This window comes from Stenella coeruleoalba, assembly GCF_951394435.1.
Source record: "Stenella coeruleoalba genome assembly, chromosome: 3".
Lineage (NCBI taxonomy): Eukaryota > Metazoa > Chordata > Mammalia > Artiodactyla > Delphinidae > Stenella > Stenella coeruleoalba.
In genome coordinates this window covers 121,377,832-121,405,239 of record NC_137148.1, presented here as the reverse complement: position 1 = coordinate 121,405,239, position 27,408 = coordinate 121,377,832, and the positions used below count along the sequence as shown (strand labels likewise).

At 38.9% G+C, this 27,408-nt stretch overlaps 1 protein-coding gene across 12 annotated transcripts in view; it reads left to right on the top strand.

The window, feature by feature from the left end:
* Positions 1-27,408, top strand: part of PRELID2 (PRELI domain containing 2) — a 764,348-nt gene that overhangs the window by 485,423 nt on the left and 251,517 nt on the right. For 11 of the 12 annotated variants that reach the window (XM_079916212.1, XM_079916216.1, XM_079916209.1 and 8 more), the window contains one exon: positions 8,502-8,681. The exons of the other annotated variant lie outside the window; for it this stretch is intronic. The gene's annotated coding sequence lies outside the window, so the exon portion shown is untranslated. The remainder of the gene's footprint in view (positions 1-8,501; positions 8,682-27,408) is intronic. 12 annotated transcript variants of the gene reach the window in all.

Below are 27,408 nucleotides of genomic sequence, written 5' to 3'. Positions count from 1 at the left end.
CCACACCTTCTTCACCATTTATTGTTTGTAGATTTTTTGATGATGGCCATTCTGACTGCTGTGAGGTGATACCTCATTGTCGTTTTGATTTGCAGTTCTCTATTGATTAGTGATGTTGAGCATCCTTTCATGTGCTTGTTGGCAATTCGTACATCTTCTTTGGAGAAATGTCTATTTAGGTCTTCTGCCCATTTTTGGATTGGATTCTTTGTTTTTTCGATATTAGCTGCATGAACTGCTTGTATATTTTGGAGATTAATCCTTTGTCAGTTGCTTGGTTTGCAAATATTTTCTCCCATTCTGAGGGTTGTCTTTTCGTCTTGTTTATGGTTTCCTTTGCTGTGCAAAAGCATTTAAGTTTCATTAGGTCCCATTTGTTTTTTTTTTTTGTTTTTATTTCCATTTCTCTAGGAGGTGGGTCAAAAAGGATCTTGCTGTGATTTATGTCCTAGAGTGTTCTCCCTATGTTTTCCTCTAAGGGTTTGATAGTGTCTGGCCTTACATTTAGGTCATTAATCCATTTTGAGTTTATTTTTGTGTATGGTGTTAGGGAGTGTTCTAATTTCATTCTTTTACACGTAGCTGTCCAGTTTTCCCGGGACCACTTATTGAAGAGGCTGTCTTTTCTCCACTGTACATTCCTGCCTCCTTTATCAAAAATAAGGTGACCATATGTGTGTGGGTTTATCTCTGGGCTTTCTCTCCTGTTGCATTGATCTATATTTCTGCTTTTGTGCCAGTACCATACTATCTTGATTACTGTAGCTTTGTAGTATAGTCTGAAGTCTGGGAGCCTGAATCCTCCAGCTCTGTTTTTCTTTCTCCAGATTGCTTTGGCTATTCGGGGTCTTTTCTGTTTCCATACAAATTGTGAAATTTTTTGTTCTAGTTCTGCGAAAAATGCCAGTGGTAGTTTGATAGGGATTTCATTGACTATGTAGATTGCTTTGGGTAGTAGAGTCATTTTTACAATGTTGATTCTTCCAGTCCAAGACATGGTATATCTCTTCATCTGTTGGTATCATCTTTAATTTCTTTCATCAGTGTCATATAGTTTTCTGCATACAAGTGTTCTGTCTCCTTAGTTAGGTTTATTCCTAGTATTTTATTCTTTTTGTTTCAATGGTAAATGGGAGTGTTTCCTTACTTTCCCTTTCAGATTTTTTTTTTGTTTGTTTGTTTGTTTGTTTTTGCGGTATGCGGGCCTCTCACTGCTGTGGCCTCTCCCGCTGCGGGAGCACAGGCTCCGGACGCGCAAGCCCAGCGGCCATGGCTCACGGGCCCAGCCGCCCCGCGGCATGTGGGATCCCCCCGGACCGGGGCATGAACCTGCGTCCCCTGCATCGGCAGGCGGACTCTCAACCACTGCGCCACCAGGGAAGCCCACCCCTTTCAGATTTTTAATCATTAGTGTATAGGAATGCAAGAGATTTCTGTGCATTAATTTTGTATCCTGCTACTTTACCACATTCATTGATTACCTCTAGTAGTTTTCTGCTAGAATCTTTAGGATTCTCTATGTATAGTATCATGTCACCTGCAAACAGTGACAGCTTTACTTCTTCTTTTCTAATTTGGATTCATTTTATTTCTTTTTCTTCTCTGATTGCTGTGGCTACAACTTCCAAAACTATGTTGAATAAGAGTGGTGAGAGTGGGCAACCTTGTCTTGTTCCTGATCTTAGAGGAAATAGTTTTAGTTTTTCACCATTGAGAATGATGTTTGCTGTGGGTTTGTTGTATATGGCCTTTTTTTGTTTGAGGCAAGTTCCCTCCATACCTACTTTCTGGAGGGTTTTTATCATAAATGGGTGTTGAATTTTGTCAAAAGCTATTTCTGCATCTATTGAGATGATCATATGGTTTTTCTCCTTCAATTTGTTAATATGGTTAATCACATTGATTGATTTGCATATATTGAAGAATCCTTGCATTCCTGGGATAAACCCCACTTGATCATGGTGTATGATCCTTTTATTGTGCTGTTAGATTCTGTTTGCTAGTATTTTGTTGAGGATTTTTGCATCTATGTTCATCAGTGATATTGGCCTGTAGTTTTCTCTCTTTGTGACATCTTTGTCTGGTTTTGGTATCAGGGTGATGGTGGCCTTGTACAATGCGTTTGGCAGTGTTCCTCCCTCTGCTATATTTTAGAAGAGGTTGAGAAGGATAGGTGTTAGCTCTTCTCTAAATGTTTGATAGAATTCGCCTGTGAAGCCATCTGGTCCTGGGCTTTTGTTTGTTGGAAGATTATTAAGCACTGTCTCAATTTCAGTGCTTGTTTTTATTTTCTGTTTATATTTTCTATTTCTATATATTTTCTAAATTTTCTCTTTCTTCCTGGTTCAGTCTTGGAAGGCTGTAGTTTTCTAAGAATTTGTCCATTTCTTTCAGGTTGTCCATTTTACTGGCATATAGTTGCTTGTAGTAATGTCTCATGATCCTTTGTATTTCTGCAGTTTCAGTTGTTACTTCTCCTTTTTCATTTTTAATTCTGTTGATTTGAGTGTTTTCCCTTTCTTTCTTTTTTTTTTTTTTTTTTTGCAGTACGCAGGCCTCTCACTGTTGTCGCCTCTCCCATTGTGGAACACAGGCTCCGGACGCGCAGGCTCAGCGGCCATTGCTCACAGGCCCAGCTGTTCCTCGGCATGTGGGATCTTCCCGGACTGGGGCACGAACCCGTGTCCCCTGCATCAACAGGCAGACTCTCAACCACTGTGCCACCAGGGAAGCCCTCCCTTTCTTTCTTAATGAGGCTGAGTAGTGGTTTATCAACTTTGTTTACCTTCTCAAAGAACCAGTTTTCGTTGTATTGATTTTTGCTATCGTTTCCTTCATTTCTTTTTCATTTATTTCTGATCTGATCTTTATGATTTCTTTCCTTCTGCTAAGTTTGGGGGGGGTTTGTTCTTATTTGTCTAATTGCTTTAGGTGTAAGGTTAGGTTGTTTGTTTGAGATGTTTTTTGTTTCTTGAGGTAGCACTGTATTGCTATAAACTTCCCTCTTAGAACTGCTTGTGCTGCGCCCATAGGTTTTGGTTTGTCATGTTTTCATTGTCATTTTTTTCTAGTTATTTTTTGATTTCCTCATTAATTTTTTCAGTGATCTCTTGGTTATTTAGTAGTGTATTCTTTAGCCTCCATGTCTTTGTATTTTACAGATTTTTTCCTTTAATTGATATCTAGTCTCATAGCATTGTGGTCGAAAATATACTTGTTATGATTTCAATTTTCTTAAATTTACCAAGGCTTGATTTGTGACCCAAGATATTATCTAACCTGGAGAATATTCCATGAGCACTTGAGAAGAAAGTGTATTCTGTTGTTTTTGGATGGAATGTCCTATAAATATCTATTAAGTCCATCTTCTTTAATGTGTCATTTAAAGCTTGTGTTTCCTTACTTATTTCTATTTTGGAGGATCTGTCCATTGGTGAAAGTGGGGTGTAAAAGTCCCCTTCTATGACTGTATAACTGTCGTTTTCCTCTTTTACAGCTGTTAGCCTTTGCCTTATGTATTGAGGTGCTCCTATGTTGGGTGCATAAATATTTATAAATGTTATATATTCTTCTTGGATTGATCCCTTGATCATTATGTAGTGTCCTTCTCTGTTGTATAGTCTTTATTTTAAAGTCTATTTTTTTCTGATATGAGAATTACTACTCTAGCTTTCTTTTCATTTCAATTTGCCTGGAATATCTTTTTCCATCCCCTCACTTTCAGTCTGTATGTGTCCCTAGGTCTGAAGTGGGTCTCTTGTAGACAGCATATATACAGGTCTCATTTTTTTATCCATTCAGGCAGTCTGTGTCTTTTGGTTGGAGCATTTAATGCATTTGCATTTAAGGTAGTTATCGATATGTATGTTCCTTTTAGCATTTTCTTAATTATTTTGAGTTTGTTATTGTAGGTCTTTTCAGTGTCTTGTGTTTCCTGCCTAGTGAAGTTCCTTTAGCATTTGTTGTAAAGCTAGTTTGGTGATGCTGAATTCTCTTAGCTTTTGCTTCTCTGTAAAGTTTTTGATTTCTCTGTCAAATCTGAATGAGATCTTTGCTGCATAGAGTAACCTTGGTTGTAGGTTTTTCCCTTTCATCTCTTTCAATATGTCCTGCCACTCCCTTCTGGCTTGCAGAGTTTCTGCTGAAAGATCAGCTGTTAATCTTATGGGGATTCCCTTGTATGTTATTTGTAGTTTTTCCCTTGCTGCTTTTAATATTTTTTCTTTGTGTTCAATTTTTGATAGTTTAATTAATATGTATCTTGGTATGTTTCTCCTTGGATTTATCCTGTATGGGACTCTCTGCCCTTCCTGGACTTGATTGACTGTTTCCTTTCCCATATTAGGGAAGTTTTCAACTATAATCTCTTCAAATAATTTCTCAGTCCCTTTCCTTTTTTTCTTCTTCTTTGGGACCCCTATAATTTGAAATTTTTTGTGTTTAATGTTGTCCCAGATGTCTCTGAGACTGTCCTCAATTCTTTTCATTCTTTTTTCTTTATTCTGCTCTGTGGTAGTTATTTCAACTATTTTATATTCCAGGTCACTTATCCGTTTTCCTGCCTCAGTTATTCGGCTATTGATTCCTTCTAGAGAATTTTTGGTTTCATATATTGTATTGTTCATCATTGTTTGTTTGCTCTTTAGTTCTTCTTGGTCCTTGTTAAACGTTTCTTGTATTTTCTCCATTGTATTTCCAAGATTTTGGATCATCTTTACTATCTTTACTCTGAATTCTTTTTCAGGTAGATTGCCAATTTCCTCTTCATTTGTTTTGTCTGGTGGCTTTTTACCTTGCTCCTTCATCTGCTGTGTGTTTCTCTCTTCTCATTTTGCTTACCTTACTATGTTTGGGCTCTCCTTTTTGCAGGCTGCAGGTTCGTAGTTCCCATTGTTTCTGGTGGCTAAGATTGGTTCATTGAGTTGTGTAGGCCTCCTTGTGGAGGGGAGTGGTTCCTGTGTTCTGGTGGATGAGGCTGTATCTTGTCTTACTTGTCATCAGGGCTGCATCTGGTGGTTTGTTTTGGGGTGTCTGTGACCTTATTATGATTTTAGGCAGCTTCTCTGCTAATGGGTGGGGTTGTGGTCCTGTGTTTCTAGTTGTTTGGCATAGGGTGTCCTGCCCTGTAGTTTGCTTGTCGTTGAGTGGAGCTTGGTCTTTGTTGTGATGGAGATCTCTGGGAGAGCTTTTGCCATTTCATATTACATGTAGCCGGGAGGTCTCTGGTGGACCAATGTCCTGAACTCGGCTCTCCCACCTCAGAGTCACAGGACTGGCACAAGGCCAGAGCACCAAGACCCTGTCATCCACATGGCTCAGAATAGAAGGGAGAAAAAAAGAAAAATAAAATAAAGTTATTAAAATTAAAAATTAAAAAATTATTAAAAATTGAAAAGTAATTTTAAAAAAAGAAAGAAAGAAAGAAAAGAGCAACCCAACCAAGAAATCAAATCCACCAGTGATAACAAGTCCTATAAAAGTAAACTAAAAAACAAAGAAAGAAACCAAAAAAACAGACAGACAGAACCCTAGGACAAATGGTAAAAGCAAATCTATATGGACAAAATCACACAAAGTCCATTGCCTCAATTTTGTGATGCTTTGTTTTCTATTCAGGTATTCCACAGATGCAGGGTACATCAATTTGATTGTGGAGATTTAATCCGCTGCTCCTGAGGCTGCTGGGAGAAATTTCCCTTTCTCTTTGTTCACATAGCTCCTGGGGTGCAGCTTTGGATTCGGCCCCGCCTCTGCATGTACGTCACCTGAGGGTGTCTGTTCTTCGCTCAGAGAGGATGAGGATGAAGTAGCAGCTGATTAGGGGGCTCTGGCTCACTCAGGCCGTGGGGGAGGGTGGTGTATGGAATGCAGGGCAAGCCTGCAACGGCAGAGGCTGGCATGACTTTGCAACAGCCTGAGGCACACCGTGTGTTCTCCTGGGGAAGTTGTCCCTGGATCATGGGACCCTGGCAGTGTCAGGCTGCACAGGCTCCTGGGAGGGGAGGTGTGGACAGTGACCTGTGCTTGCACACAGGCTTCTTGGTGGCTGCAGCAGCAGCCTTAGCATATCATGCCTGTCTCTGGGGTCCGTGCTGATAGCCGCAGCTCACGCCCATCTCTGGAGCTCGTTTAGGCGGTGCTCTGAATCCCCTCTCCTCACACACCCCGAAACAATGGTCTCTTGCCTGTTAGGCAGGTCCAGACTTTTTCCCAGACTCCCTCCCGGCTAGCTGTGGTGCACTAGCCCCCTTCAGGCTGTGTTCACGCCGCCAACCCCAGTCCTCTCCCTGGGATCCGACCTCCTAAGCCCGAGCCTCAGCTCCCAGCCCCTGTCCACCCCAGCAGGTGAGCAGACAGGCCTCTCGGCACTGGTCCTCTGTGCAGGAATCTCTCCGCTTTGCCCTTTGCACCCCTGTTGCTACACTCTCCTCCATGGCTCTGAAGCTTCCCCCCACCCTCTGCCCCACCCGTCTCCTCCAATGAAGGGACTTCCTAGTGTGTGGAAACCTTTCCTCCTTCACAGCTCCCTCCCACTGGTGCAGGTCACGTCCCTATTCTTTTGTCTCTGTTTTTTCTTTTGTCCTACCCAGGTACGTGGGGAGTTTCTTGCCTTTTGGGAAGTCTGAGGTCTTCTGCCAGCGTTCAGTAGGTGTTCTGTAGGGGTTGTTCCACGTGTAGATGTATTTCTGATGTATTTGTGGGGAGGAAGGTGATCTCCACGTCTTACTCCTCTGCCATCTTGAAGGCCTCTCATCTTGAAGATGTTGGAAAGGGGAAAAAGCTGAAGCTTTTAAGCGTTGGATGGGGCATGGGGATCCTATGAGGAGATCTCCAAACTGCATTTAGAAAATAGCCCTCAGACTGTTTGGTGATTTGATCAAAGGAAAATTCCTCTGGGGCCCTTTTCCATACCAGTCTGTGTTCCTTAATGCAACCTGAACATAAGATTAAATAGACAACATCTCAACAGTGACCAGAGCTATGTCTCAGGCTCTTGTCAGCTGTTTTAAGGGGCTCAGCAAAAGACACCCATTGAGGGAGGCATCTCTGGGAAGCATCATGGAAATCTTACTGTTTTCTCATTGTTTTAGACTGACACTCATTTTCAGCCTTGCTATTATCTGCTTTCATTTAGAAAGCCCTTAGAAAGCTTTCATAACAGAATAAACCAAAACACCTTGATGTTCCTGCTTTTCCCTTTAAGCAATTACAAATGTATTCTCTTCACTGCACAGCTAGCCTCCAACATTAAAGACATTCTCTGGACAGTGGATGCATAATTGTGTACCATGTAACTGAGCACAGTCGTTTCTCCGTTCTGCCCAGTCCTGCTCTCACTCCAGCTGTTTTTATTGCCAAATGCTACTCTAAACTTTAGCTAAGGTATATTTGAGGATGCATATTTATCACATAGGCTCTAATTATAGGAGAAGGCCTTAAATAAGCAATTAGTTAGTCTCAACTTGATTACTGGACCAAGCTAATTGGTATTCTTGATTCCAGCTTCCACCTCCTCTGATGCATCCAACAAAATAGGATGGACCAGCCATGGGCAGAACTGTGCAGGCTAGTGAATCATTGAGCCATTTCTGTACCTTCGTCCTTTCTTCCATTTCTTTCCTCCTATGAGACACAACTCCCTATAAGCTGCCTGCTGAGGGTCCCGAAAAGATCTTCAGTCCCAGCTTTCGTGGACTGCTACCTTCCTTCCTTCTTCCCCAAAAACTTCCTTGTTGTGGGTCTCATTCTCTCAATCTCTACATTTCAGCAAGATTAAACAATATGTTGTTTTGAGCTAAGGTGTCAAGAGCTGATTATAATTTATAATGCCACCTTCTCAGAAAACATTTACATTTTTTAACGTTAGCCTTTAGAGTTTTAACAGAGCTTTGAGTACTATGGCAATGCCAAAATACTGTGACATGAACATAAAGGAGGTGGCTTGGAATAGAAGAAATGTTCCCATTTGAGTAGTGTTTTAAAGTTACAAATTATTTTTACTTTGGTATTTAATCTTTTTAACAACCTTGTAGATGGGTAAAAGAGAGGACTGAAGTAAGAATATCTACTTGATTCCCTCCACAAGACATAGCAATAAGATACAGCTATTACCATATCTTGATGGAATTTAGACTACGATGAGTACTATGCAATAAGAATGTCATATTTATTTACTTATATGCCAGCTCTTACAACAAAAAGACATATGGAACAAAATTAGTATAATAGCATCATAAAGAAAAATCATGAGCTAGAAAGGGATGTGGAGGTAAGCTAATTCAAAGAATTAGGTTTAGGTTTATTATGATGATGAAGTATAAGACTGTGTTATTGGCTTCCTAGAAGCCAAGTCAAAAAGAGAAAGGTGATGGATCTATTAGTCTTACAGTCAGGAAGAATAGGTGCTGGTAAGGGGTGTCAACATTTTTTATTTTCTGGGCATTAAATTTGGAAAGGTCTTTCTCATACTTTTTTTTTTTTTTTTTTTTTTTTTTTTGCAGTATGCGGGCCTCTCACTGCTGTGGCCTCTCCCGTTGCGGAGCACAGGCTCCGGACACGCAGGCTCAGCAGCCACGGCTTACGGGTCCAGCCGCTCCGCAGCATGTGGGATCCTCCCAGTCCGGGGCACGAACCTGTGTCCCCTGCATCAGCAGGCGGACTCTCAACCACTGCGCCACCAGGCAAGCCCCTCATACAACTTTTTATGGAATGTATACTGAATGATGAAATGTATACTGAATGATAACAGCCTCAGTAGCTGTTATTTTACAGATCAAGTATAATTGGATGCTGGCTCTCTCCATTCTGGATTCCAGCTCAGGACATGTTAAGGGTTTGTTCCTATGCCGTCTGGCTGGACTCTTAGTCCCTCCTCCTTGCACCTCTGTGAGAAATCTTACCTACTATTCTGTGCTGACCACATTTCTTCCTCCCCACTATTCATTCCGACTGTTGTCTTTTCTCCCTGCTCTGGTGTCTGCTCTCATTCTACTCACTACCTTAGAGATGCCAGCACTGGCCTCCTCCTGCCAGTTTTTGCAGGCCGCCCACATGACAGTGTTGACATACTCTTGAAATCAAAGTATCCTCTGGGGGCTATTTTCCCTATTGATGTCACATTGTCTTCTTTATTTTCCAACTTCGTCTATACTTCCCTGTTGTGTGGCTTGCTTTTAAGAGAGGGGGGATCCCATCGGAGTGTGGGTGGGCCCCTAGTGATGCAGTTCTTTCAGCATTACTGGTCTTCCCAACACCTCCAGAAGCTCCAGGCTTCATGTAGCTTGACATGTCTGACTTCTTTTTCACTTATAGCCATTCTCACAGGAGTTCTATTTTCTCTAGCTCTGCCTCAGTGTATCTTATATGTTTGTATGAAATTGAACTTCACTGTGAACATGCTTAAAAAGTTTATTCCCATGAGGCTGTTTTGGACCAAGAGGAGCAGGGAACATGGCTTGCTAGCAAAATGTTACATAACTCAACATACCAGCATACATAAGCCTCAGCTCCACCCCAGCTAAGATCTCATTGAATAATGGAGCAGAAGTGGATTTCAAAAATTCTGTTTCTTATAGCAACCTCTGATAATAGTCATTAAAGAGCAATTCAGTGAGGAGTGTTCTATGAGCCTAATGTGGTACAAGTACATAGCTTTCTAGCTTTTTAACTTGGTCCAAGGAATGGCTTTTCAACAGAGGAGTGAATGGATAGTTCTGAAACCATGCTTACTTTTATGAGATTGGAAAAATCGATTCTGCATCTTATTTCTACCATATGGATGTAATTGATGTTGTGCTAACCATGGAAGAGCAAAGAAAACGTTTTGTTTCCTTATTAAAATTCCCAGTGGTCATTTTGTTGAGAAATTCTAAACAGTGTCTTTCTTAATAGGCAATCTCATTTCCTGCAGCCTTGCTCTTGATTGAATGTGGAACATCTGAGGACAGGGGGCAATTAATGGAGGATGGCCATTGTTCATTCTTAGTGGGCAGCTGTGATAGATTGAATGCCACTGGCTGCCTTGCACTAGGTTTTCTGGCAAATCCTGTTTCTGACAATACACTATGCAGAGTATTGATTATGCTAACCTCTAGTTGTAAATTCATGTCTGGAGTGAAGACTTGCAATAAGGCCCATTTGTCAAGCACAGGCTTAATCAAAGATTATAATTGGCATTAATGAGTCCTCAGTAAAAGAACAGGATTGGAATGCCAGTTAAAGATTGGTCCAGGTCAGTGCATGCATCCATCATCACCATCTGAAAGGGAAGCTGAGAGCTGTGCAGGGAATTAGGGGAGTTGCTGCTAGGATACTTCCCTTCTTGATGGGCAGGTGCCCACAGTCCCCATTATGAATTATGTTTAGAATGATTAGAAGACCTTTTGGCAAGGCTCAGTACTATCATCCCTTAATCTTCTCGTGTGGGAAATCCATTCAAAAAGTAATTTAAAAGCTTACAAAGAGGAAGCAGAGGGCCAGTTTAAACTTAATTCCAGAACCTTGGGTTTCTCAGTCACAGTTCTGCAGATATTTTGAATGTGTATTTGAGAAGCAAAATCAAGACCTCTCTCTACTACTTCTCTACCCAAGGATCAGTATCAAAAAGCATTGAAGAGACCCCTTTCCCTTTCATGGGATTCCATCTTTTGGGTACCATCTGTGTTTTAGTTCCACTATGTTAATGAGGTGACATCTCGCTCTTTTGCTTTCCTCTTCTCTTTTTTTGGTCATTCTTAACAATAAGGCTAGAATTAAAGTAGACTAGCAGTTGTTTCCACCTGGAAAAAGACTCTGTCCTATCTTTCTCTGGCTCCCTTGGTTTTGTTTGTTTGCTTTTGTTTTTTTTCTCACACCACTGATGAGAGACAAGACAGTTGAGCTTTTGCTAACTCAGCAAGAAGTACCTTTCTTGCACCTGTCCAACCTTGTAGAAGGGCCAACAGGAGCACAGTGAGGCTCAGGGAAAAGGAAACCTTAGATCTCTCAAGCTGTCCTTCCACCTTCATGCAATCTAGTATAGTGTACAAGGGCAGGGGGGCAAAACCTAAGCCTATGGTCAAGTTCTAGTTTGCCTGGCCTTGTCTCTGTGCATACATTTCCTCTGTGAACTTCTATTTTGTGTCCGAGTTATCTTTCAATCTTTACATCCGTAACATTCTGGAATCTCACAAATACATAAGGCTTCATTATTAATATTGGCTACATTCTAAAAACCTGCCAAATGTTCTCTGATTTCTTAATCCCCACTTCATTATGTTTTCTTGGCTTTGCATTTCTGAGGGATTATTACTTTTCACACTTAATATAAATCACTCTCCTCCTTGAGATGAGGTCTCTGCAAAAGATGTAGTTATTTTATAAGGCCAAAGAAGATTGTTTCTTTCTTAAATCCCCAAACCTATTCTCCATTTTCAAACAGACATTTTGTGGTTCATATTGTGTCATTGTAAGGATACATGGAACATCAGAAATCCATGTCTTCATGTATGTTATACTTTATTGGCTGATAGGAGCAGTATTATTTGGAAAGGCCATTCAATCATGCATTCTTTCATCCAGTCATTGTTAAATATTTCCTATATGTGCCAAACGTTGTGCTAAGGGCAGATGATGCAGTGGTGACAAAGAAAGACAAGGTCCCTAAACTCATGGAGTATACATTCTGAATTAATGTTAAATTACACTGTATGCTGAGAAAAGGCAGTAAAATAGGCACAGTACCTGATGTCTTAAAGAGTTTCAATGACTGAACGATTGTATGTTAAATTTATAAACGAGTTAAGTGTGTGCATTAGGGCACCTGTATAGTCAAATTGTAATTACTTTCTTGACTCACAGCCAAGTTAGAAAAAACTATCTCCTCATATTCAAGCCGATATGTGCAGAGACATAAGTTATTTCTGCACACACACAAAACATTGCTGTTCATAATTGAAGGTTCAATTAGAGTGTGTGGCATAGAGCATGTACATGATGTATTTTTAATGTTACTAGCAGTATTTATAGTGCTAATAATAATTGCTACATTTACATGCCCACTGTGTAGCATTGCACTAAACAACTATGTATCAGCTCATGTAACTTTCAGAACAATTCTGTAAGACAGATATCACTATCCAGATTTCAAAGATGAGGTTATAAGAGGTTAGATAACTTATTTTCAGTAACATCATTAGTAAGTGACAGAACTTGGATTTAAATCAGTGACCACCAGACTCCAAAGCTTGTTTTTTTTCACTAGATTCCTTTTTCTTGACATCTTGACAGCCATCTTCTTGGTGGATCTTTCAAGCATGGGTGTGAGTGTATGCATGGCCTACTGCCTCTGACTTCCCCCCAGTAAATTGTATAAAATCCCAAGGTCCTTTTGTGTTCTAAACTCAACTGACATGTTAAAAACTTTAGTTAGCAAGGGACAGTGTCATCAGCAGAATCACCTTATTATGGTAAGAAATAAACATAGCTCTTTTCCTTAATCTCTACACACATGTACGCACACATATGGAGAGAGAAAATTTTCAAAAACACTTGCAAATGCATTTTTTAACCTTTAACATTTCCATTAGTCTAATTACATATGAGCTTACTGCAGTGTGTCAGAAGGTTGTCTCAACATCCATCCCGTCAATGTTGTGGTTAATCCCATGGCACTTTTTCGACATTTTTTTTTAAAGTTTTTCTTGTTTATTCAGGGAAGGTTTGTTTTTTTTTTTTTAACAATTTATATAATCTTTTTTCTCTTTAGAGAAAAATATCTTTAGGTGTCATTGCCATAACATACAACCCAAAACCCCAACTAAGGAGCCCATCTTAAAATAAATCACCGATTATTATAAATCATGAATATTAAACACTATCTTTAATTAAAAGGCTCATTATATACAAGATAGTGGTTCTAGCCATTGAACCAATTTTCATTCCATCATCAATTTTGTTTGGTCTTCAATAGCACCAGTTGAGATACCCTTCATTGTTAGCACCACATAAAAAGAGAGCTTATGCAATCATTTGAGCCACTCAAATGAACAGTGTAGACATTGTGTGATAATTTAATTTGCCTAGTTGAGTAATTCTCTCTAATCTCCCCCTTTTCCCTAAAGTGACATAAAGAAAAAGTTTAAGAATGAACCATGATTTCATTAAGGATTATATAAATCCAGCCATTCATCCCTCTCTCTGGCATACTGTGGGTCAATATTACTTAGGAAATCTACCATTATTGTTATATTAGCCCACATATGGAATGGATTTGTTGTGGTGGACGTTGTTTTAAGAGGCTTATTGCAGTAATTCTGTACAGGAGCTGAGACAGAAAGTAGATGGGTATTGCTCTTGAGGTTAGAAATTTGCAGTGCTTACCTGCCATAATCAATTATACAGGGCAGTAGAAAGGTTCATTAATGAGAAGAACTAGTAAATTAGGGAAAACACAAATCTATGAAGGTAGGGAGATTGTTTTCAACCAGGAATTTTCTTTTTCCACCATTCATGAATCCTGAGTATTGTCACCATTGATAGCCACTCCATCAAGAATGAAGAATAAAGAAAATGTGGACACCATCAAAATAAAATGTAAACATAGGACGTGGCAACCTCTCCAAACTATGTCTCCTAGTGTGGAAAACACAGTGGACTCGGGATATGAACTCAGGCTCAGCAGCCTGCTTTTGCAGTCTCCTAGTTATGGCATCTCAAGGAAAGTCATTGAACTTCTCAGAACGTGTTTCATTATCTCTAAGGGTGGGATGCTAATTCCACTCTCACAGACTTGTGGGGAAGATCAAATGAGAGTGTTTGGAAGGTGCTCAAAAATCACGAAGTGCCATCCAAATGAGAGGGGTTATGGTGCTGATGCCAGATTCCTTGGCTGCTGTCTCAGGGACTTGAGCTCAGAGTATCCTTCTTTCCTAACTCTTGGGCAGGAGAAGGAAGTACACAGGTTTAATTTCACAGTAACCATTGGATATGGTAACGACAACTCAGTAAAGTTAGTGAGAACCTAGAAGACTGGAGAAGGACCTCAGGAAACCCTTTATGACCATGTGTGAGGCTCCGTTACCCCTCCCAGAGTACCCAAGTGGATGAGACTTTGGGCTCTGAAGTCAGACAGTCGGACCAGAATTGGAATCTTAGCTCTGCCACTCATTGGTTGTGTAAGCTTAGGAAAGTCACTTCAGCTTTTAGTTTCATTTTCCTCTTTTATGAATTGGGGTTAATTACACCAACTAGCTGCGTTGTGAGAATTAAATGATATAAAACATTCCAGGTGTTTACCTATTGACTGGCCTGTATCAAATGCTCCATAGTAGTGTGCTGTTGATCATCCTATGAGACATATTCTCTTCATGTTCAGTAAGTGGCTTTACTGGACATGCTCTGGGTTCAGACCTCACAAGCCAGGATGCTTTCTTCCAGGAAATTCTCAACCCAGAACCCGGAAGAATGTGAGGTTCTCGCTGTCTGGGCTGCTGCCATATATGCAAATCTTGGCTTTCCTTCCTGGAGCACAGGAATCTTATATACAGGAGTCAAGCTCCAGAGTCATCTCAGTTTTGTGCTAGTGGTCCCCTCAAATCTGATTCCTTATGAGCATGGCAGTTTGATATAGATTATGTGTACAGACACGTGGACGTGTGTAAGAGAGATTATGGATAAAAAATGAGGGTGAGTGATGAGTGACACCCCATAAGAGAATGCGAAACAGATAACTGAATACACTTATTTTTCAGTCTCCTTGGCTGGGCTTAAATGAGCCCCAGTCAATCCTCAGCCTGCCTTCCTCGTCTCACCAGATGCTAGCCATCTCCCTGCTCACCATTACACTGACTCTTCCTTCTACTCCCTCCCTCCCAGTTTCCTCTACACATTGTAGGATTCCAAGCCTTAGAGCCTTTGTAGATCACTGTGCCTTCTGCCCAGAAGGTGACTTCTGTGCTTCTTAACTGCTTAGTGAATTCCTGTGCATCCTTCAAGACTCAGACCAAATATCACTCTGGAGAAATCCTTTCTAATGTTTTTCAGACTGATCATCTCTTCCTCATACAGCTTTTCTGGTACTGTGTAAATAACAATAAAATAAAGTTAAAAAGTAACATGATTGTGAATCTACTAAGCACTCTTCAGGTCATATGTTATTTCATGCATACATAAACCTATGAAGCAGGTTCTGTAATTATGTCTATTTTATAGATGAGGAAAGTAAGACTCAGAAAATTTAAGTAAATTTTTGTCCAGGATGACAAGTATAGTAATCAGAGTTCAATGCGTGTCTAAAGCTTGTGCTCTTACCCACTAGGGTTCTATTTATTTCATGGCATAATATCTCCTCTACTAGGCTGAGGTTATTGTCTTATTCGTCTTTAGATCTCTCCTTGGCATGAAGTAGGAATTTAATAATTGTTTCCTGAATAAATGTTGACATGCACTCTCAAAAAATATTTATTGAGTGATCGTTAAGCAGTAGCACTTACATTTAGGTGATTTGACAAACCATATTCTTCATTATTGAAGTACATTAATGGTGCTATAATTTTACAGTTTGGATTGATTTTTTGTGCATTTACTTATTAAAAACATATCTCAGAAATACTTATGGATACCATGGATTTTAGTCTTTAATGCATGCTATTTTATAATGCATAATGTCAGCTGCAGAGATTTCTTTTTATTTTCTCTAATTAAAGGTGTTGGGGGGGGAGAAGGGAGATGTTTTTTTCACCTTCAAGATTTGTTTTTGGAGCATCTCTCCCTAGTTTCAAGAAGCAATTATCCTTCTAGGTACAGCGTTTGAGAGAAAGAATCAAATTAAATCATACAATTGTGAGAGTAGCTTCCTCCTCTTAGTTCCTAGGCTGAGAGATATATTTAGGATTTGATTTTTAAATTTGGACTTTGGAGCTTGGTTCAGATATCTGATCATGAATTCAAGTATCTGAAGAGTATCATGGAGATAATTAATATTCACTGGATTTACCTGAAGCTAATATAAATACTGTAAATCAACTATACCTCAATAAAAAATATTCATTGGATTTAACTGATTTAGCACAGGTAATATACTTTGTGTCAAAGGGAATATACTTTCTTAGTTCTGAATTTCAGAACGCATGGATCCAAAGACATATCTGATGTTATCAGCTGATTTTATTGAAAAGATTACACTGAGAAAATGGACAGGCATTTATGTTATCAGGAGAGGAAACATAAGCTTATATTAAATATGGGAATGTATTTCTAAGAAGGTTATATTTATTATTTTTTAAAAATTATTGAAATATAGTTGATTTATAATGTGTTCGTTTCTGGTATACAGCAAAGTGATTCAGTTATATATATATATATATATATATATATATTCTTTTTAATATTCCTTTCCATTATGGTTTTATTACAAGATATTGAATATAGTTCCCTGTACTATATAGTAGGACCTTGTTGTTTATCTGTTTTATATATAGTAGTTTGTATCCGCTAATTCCAAACTACTAATTTATCCTTCCCTCACCCTTTCAACCATAAGTTTGTTTTCTGTGTCTGTGAGTCTGTTTCTGTTTTGTAAATAAATTCATTTGCATTATTTTTTAGATTCCTCATATAAGTGATATGATATTTGTCTTTGTCTGACTTACTTCACTTAGTATGATAATCTGTAGGTCCATCCATGTTGCTGCAAATGGCATTATATCATTATTTTTTTAATAGCTGAATAGCATTCCATGGTATATATTAATATATTCCACATCTTATTCATCCATTCATTTGTCATTGGATATTTAGATTGCTTCCATGTCTTGGCTATTGTAAATTGTGCTACTGTAAACATTGGGATGTATGTATAAGAAGGTTATATTTAAAATCAATCTGTCTGCCATAATAGTCAAATCAGGTTAAAAAAAAAAAAGTCAAATAGTCAAACTGTTTGGATTAGACTGCTCTAAGCTAGCATTTCAAGTTTTTCCCTCCTAAAGTCTAACCATATTATATCCTCTCCTCATTATTGATTAATTTGTAAAAGAAAAAATATATATTAATATGGTAGCTACTCCAGATTGCTTAATCAAAGGTCTTTCTCAGCTTCCTTCTCCCTGGCCTGCTCAATGATAGAGAACAACTTTCCCTGCTTTCTTTATATCAGTGGGTGTCCATGTTTCCAAATTATGGTCAGTGACATATGAGAGAAATCTGCTGGTGACTTCTGGGAAAACATTTGCTTCCCTAATTTAAAAGTACATAGGCAGCTGCTGCTATTTCTTTATACCCTTATTTCTGCCTGGAATTTGAAGATGATGCCCACAGATGTGGCAGTTTCTTTAACTTTGAGCTGCTAAGTATGAAGAGAAAAGTGAACATGTTAAGGACACCAGAGTAAAGAGAAAGAGCCTGGGCCCTTGATGGCATAGTTGTATAACCAAGGTCAGGAATTGATTGCCTTGGCTTCTTATTATGCAAGTATAGAAGATTCATTTGTGTAAGCCATAATTAATGAGGTTCTCTGTCACTTTCACCCAAAAAGTCAACATCTAGAATTGGTGGAGAAGCTTCAGGAGGACTTAAGGAAGCACCTGAGAGTTAGAAGGGAAGTGAACTGCCCCTTTTTATTCTCAGAAAGGAGCATTTCGGTTCTACCTTGGCCCCATATCAAGATAAGAATAAGAGCAGTATTATCAGCCTAACTTGTGACTCTTCCCTGGAAGCCAATCAACTATGACTATGGTTGAGAGAGAAAATATCTGGGTAAATTTCTTCTTCATTTCTTGAGGAAAATGCATCTTGAGATCATCAGGGATGCGTAAAACCTGTTGGTTAAATTCTGTTTGAGGGTTTACCTAATGTGACTCCATGAAAAAGTCCGTGTTTTTCATTTATTCATTTAATAAATATTTATTGAATATCAGCAAAACCTAACATAGCCTTTCTTATATAGATTGTAGCCTGATGAGAGACTGTGTATGTATGTATATGCATGTGTGCATATATATATATGCACAAACATATATATTTTATATTTGTATTATAAAAATGAACACACTTTTACAAGCTAAGGTAAGTGCTATGAAATAAAGGGACACAGTTCTAAGACTACATGTAATAAGCCCATCTGGTTTTTGACATGCTACCAGATGGAAGACAGTGATACTTACGAGTGATACTTGAGTAATAAAGGATGAGCGCGTGTTAACTAAGCATAGAAGAAGAGGGAAAAGCATTCCCAGAAAAAGGAAGAGCCTGCACAGGGGCTCAAGACAGAAGGCAGTGTGGTGAGTTTGAGGATCTCAAAGATCATTGTGATAGGAGTGCTGAGAATAAGGGAAAGTCTGGAGAGGCAGACAGGAGCCAGGGCTTTGTGGTCTACCTTAGTGTCTTTGGTCTTTATCCTAAGAACTATGAGAAGCCATTGAAGGGTTTAAACTAGATTCATAAATACGTTAGTGCTTTGAGAAGGTCAGTCTGGCTGCATCATGGAACATGGATGAGCAGGGAGCCAGTCTAAATGCATTTAGATGATTGAGACTCTTGCATTAATTCATGGGGGAGATGATGGTAGTTTGGTCTAGTTGTTGGTCATGGCTGTGCTGTTGTTGGAGGTGGAAGAAATGGATGGCTCTGAGAATTATATTCAGGAGGTAAATGGGCAGACCTGGTGCTAGTTTGGGTATGAATTGCACAGAAAAGGGGACTATGGTGATTGACCCCAAAGTCCTTTGCTTGCTACCTAGATGGATCATGATACTACTCTCTCAGATTAAGAACACAGAAAGAGAACCAGAATCAGAGGAGCATGTTATGTGTCATTCCTGGATACACTGATGGTGTTTTAACGGGCTTCCAGAGGGGTAGTGGTGCAGGCGGATGATAAAATGTGATGGAAAATCTTCGGTCACATTCACTAATCTGTTTGTTCTTGGCAATGCTTTTATTATTATTTCTGATGTCTTGAATTGACCATGAATTTCTTACTGACATGGAGAGTCTCAGGATAAATTGCCTGTTTACAGCATCTTAATGACTTCTTCTAAGACGTTGTTCTTTGGGGGATGGTTCTCCCCACCTGCTCAGAGTCTTTTTGTAGATAAAAATACACTGTGATTCTGACCTAAAATATGGGAGATATTTGATTTAAAAGAGTAAAGTCTCTTTTTCCTGCTGGTTCTGCTAAGGGAAAATCTATATTTAGAAAATTATTATCTTTTTTTATAGTCTAATTTTTAGAAGTTTTAGATTTTCAGAAATATTGAAGAGATAGTGTGGAGAATCCCATATATCCTCAACATAATTTATTATTAACATCTTACATTAGTGTGGTACATTTGTTATAATCAATTAACCAATGTTGGTACATTATGAATAATTAAAGTCTATATTCATATTTCCTTGATTTCTACCTAATGTCCTTTTTCTCATTCAGGATCATTCAGTTATCATAATACATTTAGTTGTCGTGTCTTCTTGGGCTTCTCTTGGTGGTGACAGTTTCTCAACTTTTCTTGTTTTTCATAACCTTAACAGTTTTGTGTAGTACTGATCAGGTATATTGTAGGATGCCCCTATTCTGAAACTTAACGTTTTTCTCATCATTAGACTGGGATTGTGGGTTTGGGGAGGAAGAATACAGGTAAAGTGTTATTCTCATGATATTGTATCGAGAGTACATAGTATCAACATGACTTACCACTGTTGATGCTACCTTTGATCACCTAGCTGAGATAGTGTTTGTAAGGTTTCTCTACTGTAGAGTTACTGCCCACCCCCTGCCGCCTTCCTATACTGTACTCTTTGGAAGTTAAGTCACTATGCGCAGCCCATTCAAGGAGTGGAGAGTTATTTGGAATTCTTCAGCATGGGAGATTTCTCTTCTTATTTATTTATTCAATCACTTGCTTATATCCTTGGACTCTTGGAAATTTATTTTTAACTTTAGGTTAAAATACAATGCTATTTTATTTATTCTATTGCTTAAACTATTCCAGCCCTGGCTATTAGGAGCTCTTCAGGTTGGCTGTTGTGTTCCTTTGATATACGTGTATTACTGTGGTGTCTTTTCCTCTTTCTTACTTTCTGGCACTACAAGATGCTCCAGATCCATCTTGTACATTTCCTGACCCAGTCCTAGAATCAGCCATTTTCCAAGGAACTCTTATTTATTTTATTGGAGAATAGTATTAGAAATGAAGATCTGGGGCTTCCCTGGTGGCGCAGTGGTTGAGAGTCCGCCTGCCGAGGCAGGGAACAAGGGTTCGTGCCCCGGTCCGGGAAGATCCGGCATGCTGCGGAGCGGCTGGGCCCGTGAGCCATGGCCGCTGAGCCTGCGCGTCCGGAGCCTGTGCTCTGCAATGGGAGAGGCCACAACAGTGAGAGGCCCGCGTACCGGAAAAAAAAAAAAAAGAAATGAAGATCTGGATGCTAGGTGTACTCTTTGCTGTTGGGTGTCATTTCTTTCAGGCCCTTTCAGCTGACAGAGCAAAGAAATATATGAGTATGTACTAACCTAGTACATACAAGTATCTATAGATATTTCCTTATGTAATTATCTATACCTATATTAAGAAACAAGATCTCTTACTGATGTCTCTTACTCTAAACCATTACCACATGGATCACTCTAGCTTCTCCCCTTGCTTATTTGTAAATCCCCACTACAACAGTGAGCAACCTGGCTCCCACCATCTTCCATCCATTTATTTAATTGTTCAATCCAGTATGCATACATATCAGAATTGTTACCCACCCGCCCATGGGCAGCATCCTTGTCAACTAGAATACAGTGCTTATGTGCAGTTCCTTTTGCCTTTAGCCTTACCTAATCTACTCTTTTCCAAAGTGACTTAGGTCAGCACCTTTCTCCCCACCCACTTCAGAGAAATTGTTTCATTCATTTGTAGCAGTTAGATTCTTTTGTCACAGTCTGCATTTCTTCCTGGTATCCTGACCTCCCAAATGATAGTTGTCTAATTTGCATACAGTAAGGTTTACTCTTTGTGCTATAAGTCATATAAATTTTGACAGAAGCACAGTGTTACATATCCAGTATCATACAGAACAATTTCACAGCCCTAAAAATCTCCCCAAACAGAATGTTTTTATTTACTCAAAAGAAGGTGAAAACTTCTAGTAAGAGGCAGAATGAATGCACACTTACCTAACTCCTTACTCTGAAGCTGCAAAAATAAGCACAAACAACTAAAAATAGAAAAAGTAAACTCAGTAAATAATGAAATAGCCACCATAAACTGCTATCACAAGCCCAGAATATTCTTGAGTTACGATGAAATTAGGTTCAAATTTAAAGAGGAAATCCAAGTTGATAACATCTTCCTTATGTTTGTGCAAACAGCTGTTTTCAGGAAAGGGCTCTGAGAGGCCATATAAATGCTGCACTTTGACGACTGTGACATAGGTGAACTAGGACATAAGCAAACAAGCATTCCCCTGGAGGCTCATTTCCTCATCACAAAGCTTTCAAAGAGGACTGAAAAGACCATATGACTATGCCATTTTTATTTTCTTCAACACACCTTCCTAAATTGGAGTGGTAGCCTGGAGGCCAGGCTGGGCAATGGAGCCAGATCCAGCCTTGTCATTACTGGGAAACACTAGTTGAGCAGAAATAAATAAGCACTGACCCACTGAGCAGAAGTTTCCTGAGATGTGGCATTTTATGCTCTGACCCCATATCTACCCAGGAAGATCTGCTACCCTGGAAGGGAAAGAAGGAAGGGCTTCTCTTTCCCCTACAAAACCGGGCATTCCCCACCCCCACCCCACCTGCACACACACAGAAGCTTTAATGCTGTAAAAACAAGTAGAAGGTGGGACAGAATGACCACATCCTTTCTGGAGAATGTGGATACATTTCTATATTCAGGTCAAGCAGCACTGAAGACCCATGGTCCAGATATGCTCACCATCAATTTATTTGCTTTACATTTCATCTCTCTCAGTCCTAAAACTGATGGTCTTCCCTTCTGGCATTTAGAGATAAGAATAGTTCACACATAGGAAATGCAAGTCTAGAGAAATTATCAATGCTTTGAGACCAAAATTGGCTTCTCTCTCCATTGACAGACGAAAACATATCACCTGCTCAGAACCAGGGAGTAGGGTGTTCTCTTGCAAAGGGCCAGATGGTTTTGTCCATAATTTACTCTGACACGTAGAAATAGCTAGGCTCTAGGAAAAGAGATCCAGGTTTCTGATGCTCGTTTTGCTATTATAGCCCCTCTAACTCTTATTCTTAGCTGCTATTAGTTTTAAAGCCCCTAAAATGGAACGGGCCTCTTAGACTATCTTTAGTCAATAATTCCCTTCCCAGTCTGAAACAATTTAGTGCATTATCTCATGCCAAGAATAGGAAAAGGGGAGGGATAGCGTTTTCCTTAAATGATGTCACTAATGTAACAGGCAATGTTAGTGATCCCACCGCTCGTACTGTCTTGAGAAGAAGCTATAAATGCTGTCAATCTTACATATCTGAGCAACCAAATAGATATGAGATTAAGATCACCAAGCCCTCACTGACTGTTTGCAATTCAAATGTAAGCTTAACTTCTTCTGAATCTCTGAGAGTTCCACGTTTTTACCTTTAGCTCTGGAGGAATTATGAACGTTAACACTGGAAAATTAACTCATGAGGTATTAGTGCTGAAGGGCTTTTAATATCTAGTTCAATCCCTTTGCCTCACAGATAAGTAAACAGGAGTGCACAGAGGTTGGGAAGTTTACCTTAGGTCACAGAGCTGGTAAGAGGCAGAAAGGACTAGAGTGTGCATGGGTTCCTGGAGAAATGATCTTTACCTGTATCATGTCACTGCACAAGCTGAGGCACCAGCCAACTCCCAGTGTTGCTGCAGTTTTCTATTTGCTCCTTTGTAGCTGAGACTCAGTTTATATATCTGAAATTTGCGATAAAAATGCTTGCCCTCATAGTTTGCCTATGATGCACGTGAGAAGGATGTGAAACGGCTGAGCGTGTATACGTGTGTGTATGTGTGTATATAGGTGGCGGTAATTTTGCAGCTTCATCAATCTCTAAGCATTCATATTTCACAAGTCAAAAGCTCTAATAGCCCAGCATTCAGCAATTATTTCCAGATTACGTTAATGTGTTTTTCTCTCAAAGCACTTCACTTGCAGAGATCGCAATCTGTTTACATGTGATTCTGAAACGAGAAGGCTGTTATTAGCTTGGAAGTAGGCAATACCAGATAAAGAGAGTTTCCCTTTACCCGGATATCATAAGCTAAGATGCCAAGAAAGGCTTGGTTGAGGAGCTGTCCTGACTTTATTCTCAGCTCATCCGGTCTTCCTTCAATATTCCTCCAGAGGGGATTGTGACAAGTTTGGGCGTTTCAAGGGTTTTGTTCCACTTATGGGTCAGTCTGGACTCTCTTATTCCAAGGGCTCAGGTGCTTCAAAAAATGAGTCTGTGGTTATAAGAGTCACTTGACTAGGAGACAGACAAGAACATGCCTTTCCTCAGCTCTGTGAGCTTGAGAAGAGAAGCTGCGGCTTATTCACCTTGAATACCCAGGGCCTCGCGAGAACACAATAATAGTTAGTGAGATAAACACATGACACATCTTTACTTCACAGTAAAAATCAAATGAATTCCAGATGGGCAATAAAAGATATAAATGTCAAAACGAAACAGAAAAATGCTAGAAGAAAATACAGGTGAAGATTTATATGAATTTGAAGTAACACCATAGGCAGAAACTACGAAGCTTGATAGTTGTGATCAGGTAAAACAATCAGTTTTTGTAAGAACACAATACAAAATTTAAAAGGAAACTGTAAATTGAGAATGAGAGTTGGAACTTTCACAGTATAGGTTAATACTGGTTATGCATAAAGAACACTTAAAAATCAGTAAAAGATGATAAATATTCCAATGGGAAAAGATGGGAGAAGGACACAAATAAGCACTTCACTAAATAAGAAATGTAAGTGCTCAATAAATATGAAAACATATTAAATCTTAGTAGTGAACAAATTGCATGTCTGAGAACAAAGAGGTAGTATTTGTAGCTATGAATTGGACATAGGTTCTGAGAATATCATAATGTCCAACGTTGACAGGGTGTCACTCTCATGTATTACGGGTAGGGGTGTGCGTGGGTAAAGTATTGTGCATTAGGTACTCAGTATCTTAAAGTCATATCTGCCTTTTGATCCAGCAATTAAACTTTAAAGAAATATTTGGGGGAATGTGAAAAGACACATATCTAGTAAAGCATAATTTATAACATTAAAAAATTAGATACATCCTAAATGCCCAAAACAGGGGATTTGTTTAAAAATTATTATATATTAGAATGTATTGGAATCTTCAAATTGTGATATATTAGAATGATATAATGCAACCTTATGCCACTAATACAAATGATAATAAAGATGTGTAATTATTGATACGGAAATATGATCTATTACCACAGGAAATAAAAACTTCCTATATATTTATATGATGATATATGAGTTGAAAAAGTCACAAAGATAATACTTCAAATACACGTGTATATTGAAGGTAGCTGTCTCTGGATAGTAGAGTGACAAGTAGTTCTTTAATTATTAAAGAAAATGAATATGCATACACTCTAACTTTTTCTAGACTGAATATATATAACATGTCCTTAGAAAAGAAATAGTAAGGGTTAAAAAAACCAAGATAATAACACAAAATTAGTTCATGGATATTATTAAAACCACATTGGGTCTCTTACAGAATTATCCTTACTTTTAAAAGGCCAAATGTTCGACTCAGAATGTAGGAAGCTGCAGTTTGGTTTCCCGGAAACTGACTCTGAGTCAAGGATCAAGTGCAAATTTTTGATTTGGGAAACATTAGTAGGGCAGTGGGGAAATGAGAGAAGGAGGAAAAGAAAGCTGATAATGTTTCCTTTGGGAAGGAAGTTACTATTGCAACAAGAGCTTAAGCTTACTAAGGAACTCAAGGGAACTGTGAGGAACCTGTACTTCAGAATTACATCGTGTAAGAGGAAAGGCAGCTGGGATATTTATCCACCAACTACTATCAGTCACCGGCTGAGAGCTGTTCCAGGGGTATGTAAATTCACAGAATTTCTGGCCTTCTTTACTGGCAGGCAAAGAGATGCAGACCCTAGCAGTTGGGAATGGTCTGACACGTAGAAACAGTCAGCGCTGAGATCACGTGGTGGGGCAGCAACAGTTGGAGTTGGAAATTCGTCTGTTAAACGGTGAAGACATGTTGGGTCATGAAAAGAAAGACATTTATTTGCATCAAGTTATGTAATTAATGGCTGAGCCGGCCTCAAACATCGAGTCTTCTGACTTCCATCCGGGACTTTTTTGGTGCACGATGACCAGGTCCATCTTTGTCACGGTCACTTCTAAGCGTGACTGGTACCGAAGCTCTCTCCATTAGAGATAGGATGCAAGATTCTTGTGCTCTTATTCCAACTGCCAACTACCACCCCCTCTAAGAGTCCCCAGGTTAGTGGTTTGTAAATGGATTTAAGCCATGCAACCCTTATTTCTAATGAGAGTTTATGAGGATGATGAAGACACAAAATGAGTGAATATGTTGCTGCTCAGATGGAAGCAGGCGAAGGGGTCCTCATTATTTAGAACCCTAAGGAGGGATTTCAAGAAGCACCATTCGAAAATGCTCATTTCCCCTGTATTCTGGCTAGAGAAAAAGGGAATCATTATTCCAAGGAGTCTCAGGTCAACAGTGGTTTTACAGAAGAAACTCATGCAGGAGAAGAAATAACTATTAAATGCATGTGATACCAATTGTAAAGTAACAGATTTTCTTGGGAAGAAACACCACTTCTTAACTTTTTCTGCTAATTGCTCTTCTGTCAGATGTTTAAGTAGAATGGCTGGACCTAGATGTCCCCCAAGAACTCATTTTGTTTTAGAAAATTAAAGGGGGGTAACTGTTTTGAAAATGACCACCCTAATCTCAGATGAATTGATATTTCAAAAGTTAATACAATAACCCAGCACAGTGCAATTGTTTGCAAATAACCTTAATGTATTTTTAAGAAAATATTTTTTTTCTCTCTAGGTAATTTGTTTATATGTTAGAATAATGAGTATGTAAGAGTGAGAAATAGCCTATGAAGTTCTTTGAACTGGACAACTTAAGGAAGAGTTGTTCTCACTTGATAACTCACTAAAATCCCTCCTCTCCCCTATCTATACTTAAGGTGGGTGATCAGGCGGTACATTTAACTACATGAGCTATCTTTAAAACCTTGTTAAAATTGAGCTATTTTCATAATTTAGACGATTCACTTGAAATATGCAGATAGTTATGGATAATACTAGTATCTACTTCAATCTCAAGTACTAAGATTGATTTAACTGACTATTTATACCAACAGTTTGATTCATATATACTGCTGTTAAAAGCATGAACATAGGGGCATAGTGTTTAAGTACATAGGTACATGGCTTTGGAGCCAGACAAATGTGGGTGCAAATCTCATCACCATGAATCAATAGCTGCGTGATGCTGCGTGTGTCACCGATTTTGAGACTAACGCTCACTGTGATTGAAAGTCAGATAGACTGTGCTGGGTATTGTGGCTGGCACATAGTAAGTGCTTAAAAAGTAGTAGCTAGTGTTCTTTGCTTGACATATACAGGATTAGTTCTGGTTAAAGAAAATAATTTCCAGCTGTGAAATGTGATGGGCTATTAAACATCAAAGTTTCATAGGCAAATATGTTTCAAGCACATGTCAAACATAACACTAGCAAGAAAACTAATAAGTTGCTAAAAAAAAGTCTGCCTGTTCAGAGGGGGTATAAAAACTGATGTGTAATATAGCTTGTGTGTGTGTATGTGTGTGTTTAAAAAGATTGCGGTTTCATTTCACAAGGTCATTAAAACATCATATCCCTATGATTTGTTACAAGGAAATGTGCGCAGGTGGTCCAGGTGCACAAACTACCAGTCAGAGACAAAAACATCCCATCCAAGAAACAAATGAGAATGCATCTGAGTCTGAAATTAGAATAACAAAGTTCCTCCCCAAGAGTGGTGCTTATTAGATCAAATTAACATGGAAAAATGAAACAGTGTCAACAGGGACAGAAACCAGAGTGACAGCAACATTTAAAAATTTTTTTGTGACCATGATTTGATGTATTACTTGAAACTTATGTATAAAATTTTGAATATAAGGAATCCTATTATATATATGTTTTTATTGAAAATTACTTTTAACAGACTTTTTTTCTTTTTTAGAGTTATAAATTACATTTTAAATTAATTTAAGTATGCACACAGTAAAATATATACATTTTGAGCATGACAGTTTGGTGAATTTTGACAAATGTCTACACCTATATCACCACCAGACTGATGAAGAGGTAGGAGATTTCCACCACTCCCAAAACTTTCCTCAGGCTGCTTTGCAGT